Raw genomic sequence first — 7,556 nt, forward strand, 5'->3', positions numbered from 1 at the left:
CATGGGATTGGGGAAGGGAGAAAATGGCGGCGGCAGTCAGCCAGCGAGTGGGCAAAAAAATGGTGGTGAATGGCGCCGGTCGAAGAAAATGGCGGCAGGTAGTGGCAGCGGGCAGGCAGGTGGGAAAACAGAAGGCCAGCGGATGGGCAGGGAAGGAAGAATATGGCAGGCAGGGGGCAGGGCGAGGGGAAACAGGAGGACAGCAGGCAGGGTCAGCTGGGGAAACAGACAGACAGTGGGCAGGGAAGGAAGAAGCCAGAGGGCAGGGGGTGGGTGGGGAAGAAGACGGCGGGGGCAGGCAGGCAAAAAAGTGGCAGGGGGAGAAAGCGGTGGTGGCAGCAAACTAGGGGCGCAGATGCTCTCCGCTGGATCCGCTCGTAAAAAATAAAAGAGGGAAATTCAATGACACATTTCTCATCATGCCTAGTTTTAGTTAAAGTGCTGAAATTCAGATAGCAGAAATGGTTCAGATTCTTAGGGCGGAAGTTAGGAACTTAAGTAAGGAGAATTATAAGCTATAAATGTGAGTGCAAAAACAGGAATTCTGTGAGTGCATAGACTGAAGCAAAGGAATAGCTGTTTAGAAAGCCCATAAAATAAACTCAGTAGTAGAAACAAAATTGAATATAAAAAAGTTTATGCAGGTGTACATAGATTACCACCCATTACCTCTTGCCTCAAAGGTGGCAAGATCAAAAGCCAATCTAGGCCACATTTACATGTAATGCAGAACTGGAATTGAAGGGGCCAATGCTGATGAGGCAAACTTCAACTTTGGCCCCTTCAGCTTTTGGCCCCAAAGTTGAAGGGCCCAAAGGTTACTGGACTGTTATGTCTGAATGCCCCCGGAACTCCAGTTCCGTTCGGAGAGCAACCCAAGGTTCCACTCTCCTAACTGCAATTTGGGTTGTAATGAGTTTTACCACTCCAAACCGAGATCTAACGCAGCCTACATTACGTGTGAATGCGGAAACACAGGCTGCATTAACTCCAACTGAAGCTGAGGGAGGAAGCTCCTCCCTCAACCTGGCTGTCAGCTGTGCGGGCTTTCCTTCATGAAGCAAGGAAGCCTGCTCAGCCAGTCTCCCCTTCTCTCTGTTGCTGACTGCAGAGAGGGAGCTCTACAATACATCTTAATTTTGACAGGAGAGCAGGGGCGGGGGGAGCAGAACCGCGAGTCCGTTGGACCCAAGGTTCCACGTTACATGTGAATGCAGCCCTAGAGAAATGTTATGGGGAAAGCAGTGTACAATTTTAGTTTTGTTACCAGGTATTAACAGTAGTTCATCAGATACTGACATAATACTATGTGGTGGGGGGAAATCCGGGTCAACATTTTGAAAATAGCATAACTACTAAGTTCTGTCTTTACTGAAAACTAGTCCTACCATATGCCACCTAATGGCGCAGCGGGGAAATGACTTGATTAGCAAGCCAGAGGTTGCCGGTTCGAATCCCCGCTGGTATGTTTCCCAGACTATGGGAAACACCTATATCGGGCAGCAGCGATATAGGACGATGCTGAAAGGCATCATCATCAAATACTGAGGAGACAATGGTAAACTCCTCCTGTATTCTACCAAAGACAACCACAAGGCTCTGTGGTCGCCAGGAGATGAAACCGACCCGACAGCACACTTTACTTAGTCCTACCATGTTCAGTGAGGTTTACTTCTAGGTAAGCGTGTTTAGGATTGCAAACCAAAGAGATGTTTGAAAGGATATTGTCAAACTCGGGGGTGCGGGGGGGGGGGGACACAACAATGTACTGTAGAAGGTTCATACAATATAATGAGGGAAGAAGAAGGAGGAAGTTTAATATTCTATTAAAGGTGGAAGAAAGTTATGCGCAGTTCAGGAAAGCATAAGCAAACCTGGGTCCATAACCAAAAAAAGGTGAGAACAAAGAGCATAGGCAGCTCGGGGGGTGGGGGGGCGGAAGTCATTCAAGGTCACTTCATCTTAAGATACCAGGCCAACATCACTAAAATTCCAGAAGAGAGTGACATAAAATTGTGAGGGGTGTATTACACTGAGACACAAGGGAATATTTCCCAAATAGTGTGAGGAAGAAGAAGAAGAACTGAAACTGTGGGTTTTCAGTTATACAGACAGTAAAGATTCTTAACCATATAGAAATTGTGTACTCTAGTCTAAAGATAACTGTCGTTGTCATTGTGGTTGCTTATATCATGTAGCTACAGCTAATGGTGCAGCGGGGAAATGACTTGATTATCAAGCCAGAGGTTGCTGGTTCGAATCTCCTCTGGCATGTTCCCCAGACTATGGGAAACATCTTTATTGGGCAGAAGCGATATAGGAAGATGCTGAAAGGCATCATCTCATACTGTGCAGGCAAGAGGCAATGGTAAACCCTTCCTGTATTCTACCAAAGACAACCACAGGGCTCTGTGGTCTCCAGGAGTCAACACCAACTAAATGGCACACTTTAGTTTACTTTACAGCTGAATAAGTGTGTGTGTGGGGGGGTGTCAGCTGGGCCCCTGAGGGAGGCCTCACCCCCCCCCCATGTCAACTTGCTGTTTGCTCCCTGCTGTGTGCCTCCCTGAAGAAGGTGGCGTGGGGGAAACAGGGACCCATCTTCACTTTTTGCCCCAGGGCCCATTCCAACCCTTGTTATGCCCCTGGTTTATATCCAGAAAATGGAACTGTGTTTTTTTTTAGGTGGGAAAATGCCCCAAGTCTTTATATGCCCATTTAAAAAAAATAAATAAGTAGAGTAGGGGCAGCACAGTAAAAGAAATCAGATTTATGAAAGACAAAAGAACAACCGGAGCAGGGGCAGGGAAAAAGGAACAGGAGCAAGTGCTAAAAAGAGAGGTCTATGAAGCGGAAACAAGAAAGATGAGAAAATCCATGGCACGATGGACTTTATTGAACGTGGCTAGAATCTACAATATGCCTTCACACTTCTTCTTTTTTAAGCAAACCAGACACATCAATTTTCATACAGACAATCTGAAACAAACATGTCAATATTGCTCAGCCAAACATTTCTGGAGTGAGGAAAGGAGCAATGGTTGCACGACATGCGCCCACCATGGAATTACTAACGAACTGCTTACTGAGCAAAGTGGCATCTATTTAAAGTGGTGATTATCTTTATTTAGCAGGGGGAGAGCAACCGGCCCTATCCATCCCCAGCACAACATCCCTCCAGTAGCTGTTGCTGGTGTCTATCATATTCCTTTTTAAGACTGTGAGCCCTTTGGGGACAGGCAGCCATTTTATTTGTTTGTTTATATCTATGTAAACCGCTTTGGGGATTTCTGTTAAAACGCGATATATAGATATTTGTTGTATTTGTATTCATATTACCATTCTGTCTACAACAGGGTGTCCGAGAAGTTTTCAGAAGCTCATAAGTAATGAGAATCTCCTTTTACAGCATGTCCTAGATAACATTCTGGGCATGAAGTATAGTGTGAGGCTATTCACACGATGGAGGCTAGCGGAGGCTAGCCCGATTTTGCCCCATCATGTGAACCACCAGGCTCGGCTGCGGGTAACCCCCCTAAGTACCCCTCCCCTAAAACCAGGTTTGCGGAGCGAGCACTCCACAAACCCGTTTTTTAAAAAAATATATCATGAGTAGCTGCAGCGTGGCTCCGTGCCATGGCTACTCACGAGGAGACCCCCAGAGGGGAGGCGAAAAGCCACCTCCCGGCTCCGGGGGTCTTGCCGATCGGCCCCCGCTCCTTGCAGCCCCCTCCGGCTCTGTCACGGAGCCGGCAATCGTGTGAGCGGCCGATCTGGCCGCCCAGGGCTGCCGCCCTGATCGTCTCCGGGGACAGCGGGCTTAGCTTGGTCTCCCCACTTTCCTGCACAAACCGGGTCTCAGTGATCGTGAGACCCAACTCTGTGTGTGTGTGTCTGTCTGTCTGTGTGGAGAGAGAGAGAGAGAGAGAGAGAGAGAGAGAGAGAGAGAGAGAGAGAGAAGTTTATTTATTGTCTATTTTGTTGTTTGTTTATATTTATATAACATATAAATATTTCAGATTTATTGTGTTGTTGTTTTAAAATGTGTGCCAGTTTTTGCCTTGCAGCCTCTGAACAGCTGACAATGGAATTAAAAACGAAGTACAAATCACAACAAAGTGCCATGATTGAAGATATAAAACAGCATTAAGATTACAGCACAACAAACGCTAACTAGAGAGCATCCTAACTCACCACTAACAAAGGCACACTGAAACATGCAGATCAGGGGGTTATTGGGGGCTGCCATGGAGAAGGCCCTGTCCAACATGGGGATTTTATATACAGGGAACAGTGGGTCATAACATCACAAACCTATATGCTGAGGATCATTTCAGGCCAGCCAAATCAACACATAGAGCCGGGTGTCACGATCAGTGAGACCCGGTTTGTGCAGGGAAGTGGGGAGAGCGGGCTAAGTCTGCTCTCCCCACAGACAATCAGGGCAGGAGCCCTGGGTGGCCAGATCAGCCGCCCACACGATGTCTGAAGCAGGCTTTAGACTGTACCCTATCCAAATCCAGGGAGAGGTCTCATGACTCAATCTTCCCGCATAGCAAAGACATCATGCCTGTGGAAAACTAGTATGTCAGGGAGAAGAAGTCCAGCTTAATCTTATCCTTGAGCTGCTAGCTACTATTCTCTGGGGATAGTATTTTATTTTGGGTTTTTTAAATGAGTTTTTAAATATAGTGGAACACCCACTATCACCATCATTAGTGAAATGATATCATCCTCTGCTGCTCTCGATGGCCGGAATAGCCAACCTCTCTCTCTCAAATCAAATGGCTCTTTATTGATCCCTTTTCCTTTCAAGCACATTCCTCGGGATCCACTTCCTCAGCAAACCCTTTCCTGGACTGCCTTAACTGAACTGTGTGTACACCTTTCCTTCTGCCTCTCCTCCATATCATTCCATCCTCACAGCTCTTCTGTCCAATGTCTGTATGACCAGACCGCCCATCATGATCTTTTTCCAACAAAAGTAAATAGTGTGCCAATCATGTCATTCGACATTTTGCCCTACCACTTGAACATGGTTGGTGCAAAGTTTGTTTGCATATGTATGCGGTTGTGAATATTTCCCCCTTGCTCTTTCATTCAACCCAAGGGGGTGCCCTGCCCAGCTATTGTGCTGTTTCTCACAAAAGATATGCCAAGACGTTTTGCGGGATTAGAATGTTGAAATGCCTGGCTGTTTGGCCAATGTCCTCTTTCCTTTATGAGACATGTTTGCTCTGTTTCTGTAAAGCTAGGTGTGGAAGGCCGGTATATATATACCAGATTCAGATCTATCCCACATCTCCCTTCTAGCTGCACAAGAGCCTCAGTCTCTCAAAGAGCAGGAAGCACCAGGAGGTAGCAGGAGACCTCCCAAGCACACCTAAGAGCCACTATGAAGACCATCTGTACCCTCCTTCTTCTGGCAGTGGGTAAGTTGTTCCACTCAAATCATGCCTGCGATGTGCTGTTGAGGTTGCTTTGGTCTGATACTGGTCTATGGCTTTCTTCATGGGAATTTTTTTATTATTATTTACTACATCTTGCTCTTCCTCCAAGGAGCCCAGAGTGGTGTACACGGCTATGTTTTTCCTCACAACAACCCTGCGAGGTAGGTTAGGCTGAGAGAGAAAAGTGGCTGGCACAGAGTCACCCAGTGAGGAGTCTCCCCACAGACAATCAAGGCTGCAGCCTTGCAACATGACTACTGGCTGTGTCGCGGAGCCGGTGAGGGCTGTGGGGATTGGGGGGCCGCCTGGCCCCCAGAACTCCAAATCCTACACAAGTGCCAAGGTGGCACACGATTAAAAAAAACCCAAGCTTCACAGAGTGCTCACTCTGCTAGCCTCGTTTAAGGGGAGGGGAAATTAGGCCTGCTAGCTGCCTTGGAACCACCGGGCGTGCCGTGAGCCTGGTGGTTCCCACAATCACTAGAAAGCGGGCTAGGCCCCCTTAGCCCACTTTCTAGTGATCGTGGGAATCGCTTCAACGTGTTTCATGGGGAACAGGGATTTGAACTTGGGTCTCCCTGGTCATCCTAGTTCAACACTCCAGCCATTACACCACACTGGGGTAGAAAATGTGAGGCAGTTCCCACGATCAGTGGGAACCACCAAGATGGGGCTGGCGAGGAGAGCGGGCTTAGCCCACTCTCCTCGCAGATGACCCGTCAGTCGGCTGCGGGCAGCCGAACCAGCCGCCCACATGACTGCCGGCTCAGCTACAGAGCTGGCAGTCGCTGGGGAATTTGGGGGGGCGCGCAGCCCCTGGAAGCTCCAGCATGCCCTGCCTCCCCGCTGGGGGTCTCCTCGTGAGTTGCTGCAGCACGGAGCCGCACTGTGGCAACTCACAATTTTAAAAAAACCTGGTTCGTGGAGCGCTCGCTCCGCGAACCTCGGCTAAGGGGAGGGGGAATTAGGAGGGTTTGCCACGTGGCTCCCGTGGCAGCTCCCGATCCACTAAAAGCGGGCTAGGCAACCTTAGCCCACTTTTCGTGGACCGTGAGAATCTCCTCTGCATGTGCCCTTGAAGCTTGTGCAGCTCTCCTTCATGAATTTCCCGTTGGACTTTACAGCAGGATTACAAAACAAAGACGTATAGGAGGCATGTGATGTACCAAGTCACTCTATGGACTCTACAGACCAAGTGGAAGCTTCTGGAGTTAAACAAGTGTGTTTGTGTGTCTGTGTCTGCCTGTGTGTGTACACGTGGCACAGGCATGATGCTCTTTTTATTACTGCTTTATAGGATCAGCACTGACATCTCCTGTCCCGGACTCAAAAGGTAAGGTGCAGTTGGCTGGGGCAAGGGGAATTATTTAGGTGGACCCTGCTTAGCAAAGGGGACAATTCATGCTTCCTATCACAGGACCAGCTCTCCTTCATACGAATACGATGACGATGAATATATACATACCGCTTTTCAACAAAAGTTCTATCTAGATAGCTAGAGAGAGAGAGAGAGAGAGAGATTAAGTGCCATCAAGTCGGTGTCAACTCTTAGCAACCACATAGATGGATTCTCTCCAGGATGATCAGTCTTCAACTTGGCCTTTTAGGTCTTTCAGTGGTGCCTTCATTGCTGTCGTAATCGAGTCCATCCACTTTGCTGCTGGTCATCCTCTTCATCTCTTTCCTTCAACTTTCCCCAGCGTTATGGACTTCTCAAGGGAGCTGGGCCTTCACATAATGTGCCCAAAGTATGATAGTTTGAACCTGGTCATTTTATGGCGCTATCTCTATTTATACATAATGGCTCTTTGTCCTCAAAGGGCTCATAGTCTAAAAAAGAAACATAAGGGACACCAGCAACAGCCCCTGGAGGCATGCTGTGCTAAGGACGGATAGGGCCAGTTGCTCTCCCCCTGCTCAGTAAAGAGAATCCTCACTTTAAAAAGGTGCCTCTTTGCTCAGTGAGCAGGGGACATTGAAAGTTCTGCTGCCCTCAGCTTGTGCTGAGTCGCTTATGCTAGCAGTTAACATGCATTGGCTAGGCAAGAACAATACAAAACTCAGCATTTGCAGGGTTCCCACCTTCAGATGGACTTTGGGTGGGCG

The sequence above is a fragment of the Hemicordylus capensis genome, chromosome 7, assembly GCF_027244095.1.
Source record: "Hemicordylus capensis ecotype Gifberg chromosome 7, rHemCap1.1.pri, whole genome shotgun sequence".
In the NCBI taxonomy this organism is placed as follows: Eukaryota; Metazoa; Chordata; class Lepidosauria; order Squamata; family Cordylidae; genus Hemicordylus; species Hemicordylus capensis.